Here is an 18198-nt window from a genome sequence, read left to right as displayed (position 1 = left end):
ACTATGTTTAACGACGCCGGAACACGTCTCTACCTAGACCTCTAGATGTTTGCGTTATGTTACAAAGCGTTGTTATGTAAATTGGATTTATTTTAATGTTGATCTTGCTTAACAGTTTGCCTTTAAGGATCACCATGAGATGTATATCACAAATTCCTGAATGCAATCTAAGATGAGAAGCAAACTTTTCAATCTTTCAACTTTGAAAACCTTAACTATTGAGGGAAAAGAAAGGAAAATCTTTTCACACAGATCATAGAGCACACACTAAATGCAAATTTTTCCTAAATCGTCAAGCAAACAGTCAAATGCAAAATGCACAATGGATGTATTTTCTTTTCCCTTTCTTAATGTGGATGGATACAAAAAGAAAGTGGTTATATAACTTTGATTTCGATTTAGAGTGAAAACAAACAAGTTGGTCCAAAAATCAAAAGACACCTTAAGGTTCACTTGCTTAATCACTGGAAATACATGAAAACAAACCATACTAACGAAAGTAAAATGACTAATCAGCCATGGACAGCAAACAAGCTAACTTTTTAGACCATCAAAATTCCTAACACAGGTTCAGATCTAAGAGGCCAAAAGCAAGTCTGGTTTACTTTTCGTTATGGGAAATTGTAAATGAGTAAGAAATACAAAGAACAAGTACAATTTCGTTATATAACAGAGGCAGAATGATGGCAAGTAATATTGGTTTCAGAACGGGTAGAAGACTGACACTTAGCAGCAAAACTAAGTGAAAACAGGCAAGAGAAAGGAGGAAACCCCAAATGCACTAGGCAAATTTGGGCCAACGCAGGCTCTGCACAGCCAATCTGGCTCTTAGCGTAGGTAGCCCCTTCGGGACCTGCGTTGCAAAGCAGGTAGCCTGTGTACTACCTGCTTTGGAAAACGAGAATTGCGTTTTCACAGTTTCCGGGTCATAATTTTCTCAAAAATGCACGGTTTTTGCTCAAATCAGAGACATTCAGTCAAGCACACTCAAAGGGATGATCAAGAAGGTGCAAAGCTATCACTAAGAGCTTACAAGGATCTTTGTAGATCAGCTCTTCAAATCATGAACTTGCTCAGAAATGAGCCAGAGTAGCTGCCCTCTACTTCGCTTTTGATATAGTCAAAAGCTTTTCGATTTGGTACTCTTTTGTTCAGGAAATGAATAGCAAAAATACTACAAACACAATCAAATGGATACGATCCCCAGTATGGTCGCCAGTTTTTTGTAGGGAAAAGTATCCGACTCGGATGACCCTATCCCACTCTAAGGGTGACAGTTCCTTAGCAACAACTGTAAAACAAACTACTTAAGGTTTACTTCTTTATGAAAGCAAAAGAGAATGGAGAAAGCACTAACCGTTGCCTTGCGCTTAATGTCGAATCCAAACTCTTCTCTTTGGCCGCTTGCTCCTAGCTCTTTGTCCTTCTGCTCGCCCAGCTACAATGAGATCCTGTAAAATAACAAAGAAGGAAACTACAAGAGGCATGCAATCATAACTGGTTCATGGATTAGTGTAAACCAAACATGCAATCATCACAATAAATAATTGAAACAAGAGCACATAGAAGAACCTCAATAGCTTTTATTAATGAAGAAATAAAGGTTCTGAGAGTATTACAACCATTGAAGGCTCCAACCCAGCAACACCTCCCAGCAGAAAGAATTGCTCTTCTTCACCTCTCTCAAACAATCACCCAATAACTCGATAATGAAACCAACAACATATCATTACTTTGCCCAAAATTCCAGCCTCCTGAGCTCATGGGAGAGAGCTCAATATATAGATGAATTGAGAAAGGATGAGTCAGCTTGCAACTGATGTGTAGCTGCCTTGTGTCCTCTCTCTCTTCAGTTAATCTTTAGTTGATCTTCAGTTCTTGAGTCCACTTGGAGGACTTTGCTTCCACTTGGAGAAACAGAGCCTCTGACTCATCACAAGGCGAAATACCTGAACCAAGTTTCATTTTTGGAAGATTCCAAAGCAATGACTCATTGTGCCACTTGTCCCATCTCGCTCAGCGTAGGTGGCCTTTGTTCCACTTGCTTTGCAACGTAGGTACACCATGGAGCAACTGAGTTTCAGCGCAGAAACCTAGTGGAGCACCTGCTTTGATTTCAGGATTGCTTGTTTTTGAGTGTTTTCAGGTGGAGAACTGATCTGAGAGCTGTTGGCTTGCTGACCTTGTTCCTCTAGGGGTAGGAACATCATGTTTAGGGAACTTTGGATCCCTTGGATTATTGACAATTCATGCTTGTTGCTGTAAGGCACAAAATTGTCTATAACATATGGTCTTCCTCAAAACCTCTTCTATGACTATCAGTAGCAATCTTCTTCTCCTCTCCCTTCATGAGTTCCTCAATCACTCACTATGAGTTGCATTAAAGCCTCTACAACAAGTCATCCTTGTTGTAACTTACCTCACCAAGCTTTCCTCTGTACTTGGTCTTTTGGCAAGCACTTGGTTCTCTATCTCTGGAACCTCCTTTGAGCACTTCTCTATGATCCTTCTAGGCTTCAAATCATCTACACCTTCTAAGAACACAACTGCCCTCTTGTATTCCAATCACCATGAAATGCTTGGTTCTGACCACTTCTTCTTTCACCTAGAAAGTCTTACTAGATTTTTTCTTACCTTGGAAATTCTACCCACATCCTTTGTGATTTGCAACAATACCTCTACAGTAACAAGTCTCTTTCTTGCTACATATGCCTCACTAATCTTCTCTCCTTTGAGCGCAGTCTCTTAGCATTTCTCTGGTTCTTTCCTTTGGAACTAATTCAAGCACTCTTTGCTCTAGATGTTGCAACCTTCTTACCTTCTTTTGTTGTTATCTGTGCATTAATGTACAAAAACACATTCTCCAATCAAATCAAAGAAGAACATATCACGTCACCTTCAAGATCTCTGCATGATCTTGTTCCACCATTCCACTTGTACCTTTAATGGGTTGTCCTTTGTTTCTTACATCTGTAAGTTCTGCTACACATCACCTCTGTGTTCCTACTTTCTGTCAAATTAGAATTTCATCCTTCCTTGCTAGCATAAACATATTTGACACATAACTTTGTTCTCAATTCTTTCACATAGAATTTCTTTGTTCTATTTTAACACCAATTATTTCAATTACAAACCTGCTCTGATACCAAATGACGCAGGGTTACCCCCGCTTATACCCACAATATTCATGTAAAATGCATAAGCACATTTGTCCTAGGAATTTTAACTCTCTAGCGAGTCAAAATCTTCAACCATCAATGGTTAAGGCCCCCTTTCTTAATCTCTGTGAAATAATTTATAGACTAACCAAGTCTAACCTTGAATCCATCCTTTCCTTTCAATCGGAAATCATTCATTCTCATAAACCTTAGTTTAAACTTTTTGTTAACCCTTAATCCCGCATATATATTCAAGCCCACTTATAATCAGAATTTCACATAGAAACCTCATATAGGTGCTTTATTATATTATAAACCCTTTATGATAGAATTCCATTGCAAACATACCTTTTCTGCACTTTTTAAATCCATTGCACAACTTCTAACGTTTCCCTTTATCACTTATCATAATTGCAATTCTCCGTAGTCACACTACACACTCCTTGTATCCCTGATATGCGATAACGTAACCTTCTAGAACTCAAATTATTAGACCCACATCTATAACTCCATTGGGTCCATCTTGTGGCTTCAATTCTTTCCGCTACGCTCCACCTTCTCCGATCTCCAATTGAACAACTTGCAAGACAATCCTCCACCCCCGATCTACTCTCAATGCATCCAACGGTCCACAATGATTTCGGGTGAGACAAAACCACAGAGAAAACCCACCTGATAAAGTGGTTTTTCTCTCCGCTTTGATGCTACATGTCAACAGATGAGTGGAATCAGGTGATTACCCTTCAATACCACTTACCACTTTTGCTCCACCTGAAATACCACTTTCCTGTATAAAAAACACTTTGTCACCGACTATCTTCTGCACTCTTCCACCATGTGAATGGATCATGCCCATTGATCTATAAGCTCCAATGGTTACTTTGCATAACGTCTTCAATTCTCCGCTCCTCTTTACTTTTTTTTTATGCTATTTCTTCAGCGTTTCCTCTGTGGTTCAGATTTCTTCAAAGGTTCTTGTCCTTCTGCTATTCTACTGCTCAATTCACTCCTAAGCTTGACTTCTGCGAATCCTCACATCTCCAGAGCTCGGCTCTAATCCTCGAATTGGATTCAAAGATCCATTATGAGTCCTATAAATCATTCTCTCCCTCTGCATTTTCTATAGAACTCTACCTGCAACCCCTATTACAGAGCCTACGAATTCACACACAATTCAATCTATCAATACCCATAACATGCACACATATATAGTTTGGGATAAACCTTAGTATTTGTAAACAAACAACTGATTACATATAGAGATTCTCTGTCTCTCAGGCCTAATATTTAATATCGGTGACCTCCTTTCCTTTACACTCTGCCCATAGGCTTACATTTATACATTGGACTCTATAACCAATTTCCCAGTTTAAATCCTTAATCTATTGAACCGACTCCTAAATGTCCTCTCTAGTTCCTCCAATCATGAAACTACCTTAAGATTTATAATTGACTTCTAACTCTCTCATCATTATTAACCACTTCAACATGATCCATAAATCCAATATGATGTTGACAGATGGATATCATCGCGTATGGTTTATAACATCTCTAGCACCACACTTGAGGATGGCCTTGTCACAATATAAACTTTCCACTTAGGCTGAAGTGTTGGAAATGGCGATGAGATTACATGAAACCATGATATAAGACCCTGGGTTAAGAGTTCAACAAATCCATGCGCAACTCCAGAATCTGTGTTTGGAAATGCAAATTTTGGAGCGAGATAGGGCATCGTGGGCAGAGGCACATGAGGAAGTATGGTGCTTAAAATGCAAAGGCCAGGGCCATGACAAGGATCACTATCCAGTGTTCAAAAACTACATGGTAGGAGGAGGCCAATGCCACTAAGACCGGAGGCGTAGGTAGGGCGAAGCGTGACACCCTCTTTATGGTGTGCGATTTGTCAGATAGGAGGGAAACACACGACAAAAAATTTTCATTTGCTGGAAGAATATACACAGACACCACAACAATTGTTTTGTAATTTCTGTAGGTCAGTAGGCCACGATGAGTGCACTTGCCGCAACTATGAGCTAATGATGGATCAGACCCCGGCCTATAGGATGTAGACCGAAACACGAGCCCTCGACATAGATGCAAGGATGGTGCATGCTGGATTTCAAGGGCGAGGTCGAGGATGAGGTGCAATGGGACGAGGAAGGGGCCGCAGACAGTCAATCTGTTACAATTGCGGAGGACCATGGCACTATGCCTGTGATTGTACCAACCCGACGAGGATATCCTACCCGTATTGTGCTTAGTTTGATCATGAAACAATAGACTATCCTATGTTGATCACAAATATGGATGAAAATCGGGTATTCCAACCTCCCTTGAGTCAGAATATAAAAATGATGAGGTATGAGACACACGAAGAGGACCAGAACTTAAACATGATGCTCAGAAGTAGTACAGCCATGGGAGACGATACGGGGAAAAAACCAAAGGAAAGTACATGGGTTTGCAAAGCTCCTGCAAAGGAGCCCGAGTTTGACTTAGAATGTGCAAAGGACACATTCATGGAAGCTATGAAGAGCTTCATGGAGGCCTCCACTTCAGGTAGTAAGGATCAAGCAAAGCTAGGAATGGATCCTTCAATGCTAACTACCTTTCTGGAAACATGCATGGAATTGTTGTGCGACAACAAGGCAGTTAAAGGACTACAGGAACTGATCACTAGGTGTGCGAGGTCAGGGGAACCATGTGTCATCTGGAAATTGGGGAAGCATGCATTGCACACTGGAAGAGAAATGAGGTTGATTGCATAGATTGGGGAATATGAAATGGATCAAGTTATCCTTGATCTGGGTTCAGACGTGAATGTATTACCGAAGAAAACATGGGAATGCATGGGCAGGCACACGTTACAATAGTCCCTTATTCAATTACGAATGGCAAACCAACAGAAGATTTTTCCCATGGGGAGGTTACAACGAGTAACAAATGATATTGAATGCGTGAGCGCGCAGGCGGATTTTGAAGTAATAGAGATTGTCGATAACAAGAATCCCTATCCTATGTTGTTAGGACTAGACTAGACCACCGATATGAATAGAGTCATCAACCTGAAGAAGCGCAAAATGATCTTCGAGAAAAAGTCATTATGCGTAGTAGTCCCATTAGACCCAACTGAAGGAGTGCTCTATACTGAAACAATGCGCGAAAATGATAACAACAATGATCTTGATGGTATTTAAAAGATAACTGTGTGAGACAAGGATTGGGTGAATCCGACTGCAGATGGGAAGATCTCGTGGGAGCATGAATGCTCCTCCACTTTGGATTCAAATGAAGAAGTAGAGCGATGGCAGAATCGGTTGCACGAAGTGACGATGCTGAATTGCAACATGATGGTTAGATCACTACATTGCATGAAAATGGAGGCAAGAGAGCTGTCGACATATGATGGATTGACAGTGGTGGATGAATTCCTAAGCAAATTTGAAAGTGCAGTACCGGAATAGCAGCGGTTCAATGCATTGAAATGGGCACTGTGTGCAACACCCGCACGATGGTGGGGTACACATCAAGGAAATTTTGAGGACTAGCATGGATGCAAAAGTATGATGTGCCTACAATTTGGAAGCCCCCAGCTTCGAACAAAATTCAGTCAGTGAGGATGGAACAACTTGTGCACCCACCTATCTCGATGGGTACAAACATGTGTTGTGCAGTCCACACAAGCACACCCTAAATTCAGGATCGAAAATCAGAACAGGACACAACAGCAGATGAGGTGATGTGCACCACAAATGTTCCAAATAGAAGCATTCAAGAAGGTATGCGGGATCCTGAATAGAGTTCACCAGGCGAGACAAATGGAATGGGACCTACGTGTGCTAGTGATTTGATGGGCCTATAGGGCCATGTGTAAAAACCTGAGCATGGAGACAATTCCAAAGTTGAGGAGCAGAGTCGAGACCATAGTTTTGGAGGAAAGGAATCCTCATGCAATAGCTCCCATAGTGGGGATAGTACACAAGGACTAGGATGAAGGAATTATGCAGTTATGCAAGGACAAACATATTTAGATTCAAGAAGCCATTCAACGAGGGAACCTTAAACTTCACGATCTCAAAGAACATCGCGTACGAATAAGGAAGAAAAGCATGTTAATGGACGTGGAGATCAAAAAACTAGAACACGAAATCACACAAAAATGTCTCGTCAATAAACTAAGAAGGACAAGACAACATACAGATAGTCATACTACTACATTAGAAGATTGTCACCGAGAATTTGGGACCCTGCTACCATGGCTACGATGACACCTTACCAAACAAAGTAACCAACGGAGCGCACTACATAAGGAAGAATGTGTGGTGCTGACTGTCGAGAGGGTAATTTAGGAGTGCCCATGGACTAGGCTGGAAGGTGAATTGAAGCCTTGCACAGGTAGTGTGACCACCTAAATATCCGTAAGGAGCACAGTCTCAGTGCCTCAAGTAATTGAAAGAGACTGTGGGACTATAAAAGAGTCTGTGAGGGAGCTGCATGATAAGGATTTTGCATGCAGGATCGACATGTCACAAGGGTCACGCCCACACAGAGGGGGCTACGCTACCATGTGTAGGGTGGGAAGTGACTGTTGGTGTCACTATTCATGGCAAGAGGTCCAATTTAAGACAAAGAGGAGTGGGCGGCGGGAAATTCAGACATGAATTAAGAGCTAGATTTGGGATGATTTACTGCCAAGAAGGCATTAATGACTCAGAAGTGGGGGCAATGGTTGAATTCAAATTCAAAATATGCTATTAAACCTCTAGGGCTAACCACGAGACAACACTTGGCTGTTTGAGATTTGAGCAGTTACAGAGCATTGAGCGCCGAGCACTCTTACCACCTTTTCGTACATGATAAAACATATCCCATGTAAACACGATGACTACTACCAAACTAGGATTACGATTATAGACACCACTGGTGAGGCCACAGAGCCCCATATGGTCCACAGGGAGCCCAGAGAGGCAGTGGTTGCACTAGAAGTTCCAAAATTGCCACAGATTCTGCGTCTAAAGAAGGATAAGTAGATGATGGGACCAGTCTGTGTATCCCCAAGAAACCCACGGTTTGGAAAATTGTCGATGGAAGAAAAAGGAAAATCTGTCACCATTGAATTAGAGGAAGAGTAGGAATACTTACAGACTCTAATTGATCAAATAGAGGTGCAAGACGATGGGGAGGAGGATATCCCACCAATGCCGTCTACAACAAAGTTACCCGCGTATGTCCCTCCATGGAAAGGGAAAGTTAGGGCGACCAAAGATGTAGAGGCCATGAAGAGTGTGCTCCAGATACCTCGCAAACAACGAGAAGTTCCCGCAATTGATGATGGAAAGCTTGATGAAACAGAAGTTGGGGAGATCTCTAATCACTGTGGAGCTGCGAAAATGGCCGTGCGGTGTAGAGAAGGCTGGGTTACTTCATCTATGATGGATACCCCACTTTCATCGTACGCCCATCACCATTTTCATCATCAGGTAGCTGTTGTACCTGGTGCATGATGGGTATCTATGGCTGGAGGAGCCTATTGCCATTATCGCGGAACTTATTCACAAGATTTCCCAGCTCCCCTGTAAGGGAAGGGAACTTGGGGAAATAGCTGGTAAAAGTAGTGGTTTGGCTCTCACGGAAGCCATGAAAGCCAAGTACAAGCTAGAAAAGAAGAAGCACGACTATGCAATTACAAGTATCAAGGACAAAGGTCTGCGCGTAGCCACCTAGCTCCTAGCTGACAAACTAATGCGGAAGTTTCATGCCATTGAAGTACCAGTGCTTGTGGTTGCATTGGCTGAGTAGTGCGTAGAGGGGGTCTAGTTCAACTAGGTTGAGTTCATCCATGAGGATTTTTTGGTAAACTACAAGGAGGCCCAAGAGCAGGGTAAGACCTTCCACTACATGTGGTTGCTCTTATCCATTGTGCTGGTAGCAAGTGAACTACTAGCAGATATCTAGTTCCCACCAATCAACCAGGACCTTCCTGAGGCTGCGAAGTACGCTTCGCTTTGGGCCACGAAGGATGCAAAGTGGATTCATGCGGTCAAGGTGTTTTGGGTGCTGATGGAGGTGAGCATCCAGATATGGATAAATAGAAGGGCACGATTGTCTCCCAGAGTGTATGCCACTTTGAAGGGCTTTGTAGAGTTTAAAGTGGACATGCACAACATTCTTGTCTGGGCGCGAAATGACCCAATGAAGGAATTGACAAAGCTTCCATTTATTGCTACGGATGATGTCGTCTTCATAGCATTGGAAACATGGCCTCCGGAGTGGCGTGCCCCAGACTTGGTAGGAATGGAAAAGGCCATGGACCAGCAAAGGAAGAAGGACACCAAGTTGTGCATTGTGCAGCTGGCTGAAAAGAGGCACCAAGAACAAGAAGTAGCCACACAGCAGAAGACATTCGATGCAGCAGCAATGACGCAGATAGAAAAAAGGACAATAACACCAATAAAAGAGGTAGAAGGGGGCTAGGAAATGTCCATAGGGCAGGAGGCTGAGGACATCAACCTAGACGGAGAGCGCACAGATCTGGAAACTACCTCGCAACAATTGAAACGACCGCACGTCCCTAAGAAACTGGTCCACGGAAAGAACATGAAGGCATCTAAGATGTCCATTGACCCAATCATGTTTATAGAAGGTGAGTTGTTTAACATTGGCAAGGCGGTTTGCAGTGTCACTAAGGAAGCGCTCCAAGAAGTAAGGATGGAGTAGAACATTGTATTTGTGGCACTACAAATGTGGTTACAGGGAATACAGGTGTAGCCCCTGCCAACAGGAACAATGGCCCCATATGTCACAGCAGGTACATCAGCGACAGACCAGATGCTGCGTGCCCGTATGACCAACACTTTCATGTTCCTCGAGGGCATGTTAGCAGTAGCAAACGAAGTTGACCAAGCTGTAGTGGGCAGATTAAGGGGTTGAGCATAAACTTGGCTACCCTTTTATGAGAAACCCTGTACCAGTTATAGGATGGGGTCATAGCCGAGCTCCATGCCAGAGAAAGTTGTGTGCTACAGGTAATGAGTGAGAAAAAGATTAATTTGGAAAATCTCAGCTGGTAGCGTGATGAACTCGTTGCATAGACTCAAGTACTGGTGCAGGCGGTGGAGAAGGCTTATAGAACTATCCAGAATTGGTTGTCTTGGCAGATCTACCAGTAGGAGAGTGAATTCACAGATTGGCCAGTGGATTTTGTGAGGCAATGGAGGAAACAATGAGGATACAGTTGGACCTCAACCTTCAGATTTCCGAACTGTGATTAAAGGAGTAGTCATCCACAGCCTCGGGAATTTGAGAACAACACATTGATGTTATCCAAAAAGGGTTGGAGGAAATAGGATAGGCATTGGAGACCTGTATGAGTATGTTGGAAGAATAGTTCACGGTCCTCACTTCGTTACAGGAGGACCCCACCATACAGATCCTGGAAACAGAGGTGCGGGAGCTTCAAGTGTAGTATGACAGTGTGCACGGAACGATGCAGATAGTTGTCCTGACTCAGCGACTAGCAAAGCTACAGTAGGCGAAGGCATTGAAGGAACAGGTGGATGTCGTGCAACAAAAAGAGGCAGTACTTAAAGCACGTGTCTAACCTTTGATTGATGAGGCCTTCCTCATCACTAGCGCTATTGAAGGAAAGCTCGCAAAGATAAAGGTGATGCATACCTTAAGTTAGGAATTCTCCCCTAGCAGTGAGCATTCGGCTGAAAGAGTAGAGCAGATCTAGCAGACGAAAGAAGAGTGCATGCGGACCTTCACGCAGCATAGGAACAGTTGGAGGCACTTCGCACCAAGATCGCCACACAAGTAGAGTGACTCGGGACAAGTCACGATGACTATGTTGGGGGTCTGTTGGGCATGGGATCCCCCGCAACATTTTTCGGGGCTCAAAGCCCAATTTTTGGTCAAAGATGGTGTAGAACTCCGCAAAGTATGGGTGCGGAGCACGAAGTGTACAAACGAGTCATAGGGTTGTCTGTGTTGGCATTATGGCTAAAGTTTTGTCCTTGATGGCAACCCATTCAGGTGATAGATCACAGTACTTCAAGTCAGCAGTAGAGATTGATGATCAACTATCAAATATTGAAGAAAATAAGGGGTACGTAGGTACACCTTACATAAGGTGCGTACACGCAGGTTAGTGTTACATAACATGCATACATACCCGCAGTTATCCCGTTCAGGAGGTGCGTACCCCCAGTGCACACATTTCAAGGCAAAGAAATTCACATGTTGGGTTTTCTTATGTTTTACTCTTGGTATTTAGTCGACGGTATTGGGTTATTATGGTGTCGGCTCCTGGTATTGATCCATGTTTTAAGGAAGAGCTTTCCTATATAAAGAAAAGGAGATCATTTGGCTTGAGCATGTTTTGGGTTGAATATCTTATGAGGGCTAGATCTGGTCTAGATCTAAATAAGGCGAATCTATTGATGGACTAAGATCTCTTCGGCGCATGTTCAGATCTGTAGATCTGACTGTTTGGGTTATTTCTGAAGTCTTGAAATCATCTATGCCCAATGGTACGCAGGTACAGTGAGAGAAAAGTGCGTACATACGCAGGAACGAAGCGTTTCAGGTGCGCCGGTAAGCAGGCAAAGAAGGCTTTCAGGTGCGCCGGTACGCAGGAACAGAAGGGTTTCAGGTGCGCCGGTACACAGGCACAGAAGGGTTTCAGGTGCGCCGATACGCAGGCACAGAAGGGTTTCAGGTGCGCCGGTACGCAGGCAAAGAAGGGTTACAGGTGCGCCGGTACGCAGGCACAGAAGGGTTGCAGGTGCGGAGGTCCGCAGGCAGTTCAATGGACTCAGAGCGAGGTACGCAGGCTAGCAGTTGAGCAGGGTGCGTACATAAGCAGGCTAGCAGTTGAGCAGGGTGCGTACTGTAAGCAGGCAAGCAGTTGAGCAGGGTGAGTACTGTAAGCAGGCGAGCAGTTGAGCAGGGTGCTTACGTAAGCAGGCGAGCAGTTGAGCAGGGTGCTTACTTCTCTTAAAATCTTTGTTTATCATTGTTGTGTTCTGGGTTTGGTCCTATTATTGTTGACTGGGTCATTCTCTTATACTTGATGATTATTTGATGCTTATGGATCCAGTTTGAAAATTTATGAAAAGTGGTCCTTGTAAGAAAAGAAGTAGGGGGTTGTAGCTCCCTTCCAGGAGAGACTGGAAAACGAGAGAGAGAGTTGTAGCTCTCTGCAGGTTGCAGCCTGCGTACTGGGAAAGGACTGCACCGGTACAAAACCATTGTAAAAGGAGTTTCTAATTTGAAAGAAGATAGAGACATATTGCAGCAGGTGGTTTTCACCCACATTGGGTTTCCACCTTACATCTTGTGTTCTTTGGTGTGACTATCTGTTTTCTTTTGTCCATGCTCATTATTTTATGGTACTGACATGCAAAAACAATTCAAAGAACAAATAAAGAAGATTTATTAAAAGAATTAGATAATACTGATTCACCCCCCCTCTCAGTATTATTTCCAACAATTGGTATCAGAGCAGGTCCTTCAGAGAAGCTTGATCGCTTGAAGGTAGATCGTTCATCATGAGAAACTACGAGAGAGAAGCATCAATCAGGCCACCGGTTTTTGATGGGACAAACTTCAATTATTGGAAGGTAAGCCTATCTTCAATCTCTTGGTACAGAAGTTTGGGACATCGTAGAGACAGGCTACGCTTTTCCTTCAGCTACTCCTACAGATGCAGCCGAGAAAAATAAGTATGAAACAAATGCGAAAGCAGTCAGTACTCTATTAGGATGTATATCTCAATCAGAATTCATGAAGGTAATGCACTATAAATCCGCAAAAGAGATATGGGACAAAATTGTCATGAGCTATGAAGGAGATGAACATGTAAAGCGTGCTAAACTTCAAACTCTCAGAATTCAGTATGAGACTCTCAAAATGTATAATGATGAAAGTGTGGCTAACTATTTTCTTCGGGTAGATGAGGTTGTTAATTGTATGAAAAATTTGGGTGAAGAAATAAAAGAGACTATTGTAGTTGAAAAGGTTCTAAGACCATTGTCCCCCAAGTTTGAATCTAAAGTATCTGCAATAGAAGAAAAGGAAAATCTACGAATTCTTACTATGTCTCAGCTACATGGAATTCTAAATGCTTATGAAATGAGAAAGGGAGGTCCATCAGACAAAAGAGAAGCTGCTTTCAAGGCATCAGGCAAGGGATATTATTATGACGCAAGCCACATTCCAGAAGAAGAGGAAGAAGAATCAAATTTTGTCAGAAATCTTCAAAGGGGTTCTGGAAGGTTCAGAGGTAAGTTACCTTTTAAATGCTTTGCTTGTGGAAGAGTAGTTCATTCTGCTGCAAAATGTCCTTATAAGGATAAAGGAAAGGAACCTGCTAGATGGAACAAGAAACAGAACGCAAATAAGAAAAGCTACTACACTCATGAAGATAGTGATGGTCTATCAAACAGTGATGAAGATGAACAAGGTAATGAATATAAGTTGTTAATGGCATTTGAAGATGATGATTATATGGATGCTATAGACGTGGATAACCTTTATGATGAAATTACTAGACTCAAGAGATGTATAGAAGAAAATAACATGATCATTGATACTCTACAATTTCAAATTGATGAAAAGGAAAAACATCTTGAAAAATTAGAAGGTGAAATTGTTGGTCTTAGAAAAGAGATTGAGAAAACAAAAGCTATTAATCTCAAGTTTGTCAAAGGATCTGAAACTTTGGATGAGATTATCAATGTGCAGCGGTCTCCACTAAACAAGACAGGTCTGGGCTGTAATGGAGAAACTTCTCAAGCATCCACCTCAAAAAGTTATCTTGATGCAGCAAGAAGAAATGAACAAAAGCACAATGAAGATCATCAGGTAAAGCAGGGATGAATTACAAACAGAAACTATCAGGGGCAATCCATCTTAAGGGTGAACAAAAGCTACAACCAACCACAGGTAAAATCTTCTCAATTTGGTTCAAGAATAGATGACAATAGAAATTACAATCAATTGGCTGGTAGATTCGATAACCGCAGAAGTTTCTTCAATGGACAATGCTTTTCTTGCCATAACTTTGGTCACAAAGCAGCTCAATGTGTTGCATGTAAAACAATCATGACTAGGGAAGCTCAAAAACAAAGAAGTATGACCAGGATTACAAAAAGGACCTATAACAACTTTTCGGTTCTTGAAAATGAAGTTGAATGTTCTATTTGCAATAAATTTGGTCATGAAGACTCTGAATGCAGGAGCAGGTTTCAGCAGAAAAAGGAACAAGCCTCAAGCACCAAAACATGGAGAATAAAGGAACCACAAACAGAAAGATGTGGGATAGCATTTTATGCAGAGGGACAGGAAAATCTATGGTACATTGACAGTGGATGTTCGAAGCATATGACGGGTGATAAAGAAAAACTTGAGTCATATTCTGCTCTAGAAAAAGGAAAGAAAGTCTCTTTTCGAAATGATACTCCTGCAACTATAAAAGGAAAAGGCATTGCTCAGTTAAAAGAAAAGGTCAAGGCTGCAAATGTTTTGTATGTTGATGGATTGAAGCATAATCTTCTAAGTGTCAGCCAGATGTGTGATCAAAGAACCGAGGTTATATTCAGATCAAATGGATGTCTTGTTCGTGATCTTGATACAGGTAAAACAGTGATCAAAGGCAAAAGAACTCCAAATAATCTGTACATATTTGAAGAAGGACAACAACAATTCTATCTGAGTAAGGATGATGAGCACTAGCTATGGCATCGGAGGTTGGGACATCTAAGCTTTTCAAAAATAAGGAAAGCATGCAAATATTAGGCAGTTCGCGATCTTCCAGATATCAAAATTCCTGACAACACCATATGCAAATCATGTCAGTTTGGAAAACAAACCAGAACTAACTTTCCAGAGAAAGAAGGTTCAGCTAGCATGCCTCTTGAGCTAGTACATACAGATACATGCGGTCCTTTCAGGAAAAGAACACCTCGAGGAGAAGAATACTTGATATTATTCATTGATGATTTCTCCAGGTTTGTCTGGTTAGGACTTATGAAGCACAAAGATGAAGCATTCGAAAAATTCAAATCCTTCAAAGACTTGGTTGAAAATGAATCAGGTCACAAAATTAAGTGCCTCAGATCCGAAAGAGGTGGGGAATTTACTTCAAATGAATTTTTCGATTTCTGTGAAGAACATGGGATAAGAAGAGAATTCTCTACAGCAAGAACTCCTCAGCAAAATGGAGTTGTGGAAAGAATGAACAGAACAGTCCAAGAAATGGCTCGTGCTATGCTTGATGAGTCAAGAACTCCCGCAACTTTCTGGGGTGAATCTCCACATGCTGCGGCTGTTATTCTCAACAAAACAAATGTCCGGGTGAACAGCACTCAAACTCCTCATGAGCTCTACAGTGGTAGGACTCCTTCGGTAAAGCACTTCAAAATCTTTGGGAGCAAATGCTATATCAAGAATACTGATGAGCAGCTTGGTAAACTTTAACCTAGAGCAGATGAAGGCATTCTTCTTGGTTACTCTACACATAGAAAAGGATACAAATGCTACAATAAAAGACTTGGCAGAATTGTTGACAACATTGATGTAGTGGTTGATGAGAAGGGATACATTCCTAGGCAAGTACATCATGAAGACATCGAAGAAGATGAAGGCTACCCCCAACGACAGAATGATGAAGAAGAAGAACCTCAAGAAGAACCAAAAGAGCAAACAAGAATAGAAGAAAAGACTCCATCCAGATATGTTAAGAAGAATCATCCAGAATCTCAGATTATGGGGCAGAAAGAAGCAGGTGTACAAACAAGAAGAACAGTTGCAGAAGCTTCAAGCTATTTGGCATTACTCTCCTCTACTGAACCACAAAATGTGAAAGAGGCATGCGAAGATGAATGTTGGGTGAAAGCAATGGATGAAGAACTTGAACAGATCGAAAAGAACAACACTTGGGAGCTGGTTCCTAGACCAAAAGATAAGAATGTTATCGGAACAAAATGGGTCTTCAAAAATAAATTGAATGAAAATGGAGAAGTAATTAGAAACAAAGCCAGACTTGTTTGTAAAGGGTATGCGCAGCAAGAAGGAATAGACTTTGAAGAAACCTTTGCTCCTGTTGCAAGACTTGAGGCCATCCGAATGTTCCTTGCTCTCTCAAGTTTTCAAAACTTCAAAGTATTTCAAATGGACGTGAAATCAGCCTTTCTGAATGGAGACTTGGAAGAAGAAGTGTACATTGAACAGCCAGATGGGTTCATTCTTGGAAATGATCCAAATCTTGTATGCAAATTGAAGAAGGCTCTCTATGGTCTCAAATAAGATCCAAGGGCTTGGTACTACCGTTTGGACAAATATCTTCATCAACAAGGCTTTTCAAAAGGATCAGCAGATAGCAATCTTTATATAAAAGTTGAAAATGACAAATTGCTAATACTTGTTGTGTATGTAGATGACATTATTTTTGGGAGCAATGAAGAAGCTATGAGTCAAAGATTTGCCTTGGTCATGCAGAAAGAATTTGAAATGTCCTTGCTAGGAGAACTGACATATTTCCTTGGTTTGCAAATCCAACAAAAAGAAGGAGGAACCTTTTTATCTCAAACCAAGTATCTCAAACAGATTTTGAAGAAATATGGTATGGAAGATGCAAAACCAGCATGTACACCCATGGTCACAGGATGTAGCCTTAGTGCAAATGATGAATCTGCAGCAGTACATCAACCAACCTACAGATCTATGATTGGAAGTTTACTTTATTTGACAGGTACCTGACCCGACATCATGCATGCAGTTGGAATAGTTGGAATATTTCAGGCAAATCCGAAGGAGACTCATCTTCAGGCAGTGAAGAGGATTTTCAAATATCTTCAAGGGACTCAAAATTATGGCTTATGGTATCCTAGAGATACAAATATTACACTTCATGCTTATACAGATGCAGATTGGGCCGGAAGCGTGGATGACAGGAAAAGCACAAGTGGTGGTGCGTTCTTTATGGGTTCCAGACTGGTATCTTGGTTCAGCAAGAAACAAAGTTCAATTGCCTTGTCTACAGCTGAAGCGGAATATGTTGTTGCTGCATCTTGTTGCACCCAACTCCTTTGGATGATGCAGACATTGCAGGATTTTCAAATCACTTGTACACCACCAATCCCCATCTTATGTGATAACACAAGTGTAATCAGCATCTCAAAGAATCCTGTTATGCATTCAAAAACCAAGCACATACCAATCAAGTATCATTTTCTCCGGGAACAAGTGCTTGAACAGAAGGTCAAGTTGGAGTATGTTCCTTCTAAGGAACAAGTTGCTGATATTCTCACCAAACCATTGCCCAGGGACACTTTTGAATACCTCAGGCAAAAGCTGGGGGTTGTTGATGCATCATCTTATTGCTGAACCTCTTCTGATTGATGGTACAGGTTCAAGGGGAGCATATAATGCATTGTTGGCATTATGAAGGATGTGCAAAAGGAGATCTTGGAAGTAGCTGCAATATGTCTCTATCTCTTTCATGGTGGATTATGGTTCTTCATTGCAGATCTGGTTCATATTCAGGGGGAGCATGTTCTTAGGGGGAGCATAACCCTTTGCCCTTGATGTCAAAGGGGGAGAAGGAAGCTGAAGTTTTGAGGTTGCCATCAAGTCCAAAGGGGGAGATTGTTGGCATTATGGCTAAATTGTTGTCCTTGATGGCAACCCATTCAGGTGATAGATCACAGTACTTCAAGTCTGCAGTAGAGATTGATGATCAACTATCAAATATTGAAGAAAATAAGGGGTACGCAGGTACACCTTACATAAGGTGCGTACACGCAGGTCAGTGTTACATAACGTGCGTACATACCCGCAGTTATCCCGTTCAGGAGGTGCGTACCCACAGTGCACACATTTCAAGGCAAAGAAATTCACATGTGGGTTTTTCTTATGTTTTACTCTTGGTATTTAGCCGACGATATTGGGTTATTATGGTGTCGGCTCGTGGTATTGATCCATGTTTTAAGGAAGAGCTTTCCTATATAAAGCAAAGGAGATCATTTGGCTTAAG

The sequence above is a fragment of the Pinus tabuliformis genome, chromosome 1_2, assembly GCF_031772625.1.
Source record: "Pinus tabuliformis cultivar Carrire ecotype Pingquan chromosome 1_2, CPIR1, whole genome shotgun sequence".
Classification (NCBI taxonomy): domain Eukaryota; kingdom Viridiplantae; phylum Streptophyta; class Pinopsida; order Pinales; family Pinaceae; genus Pinus; species Pinus tabuliformis.
Note: the sequence above shows the minus strand (reverse complement) of the source record.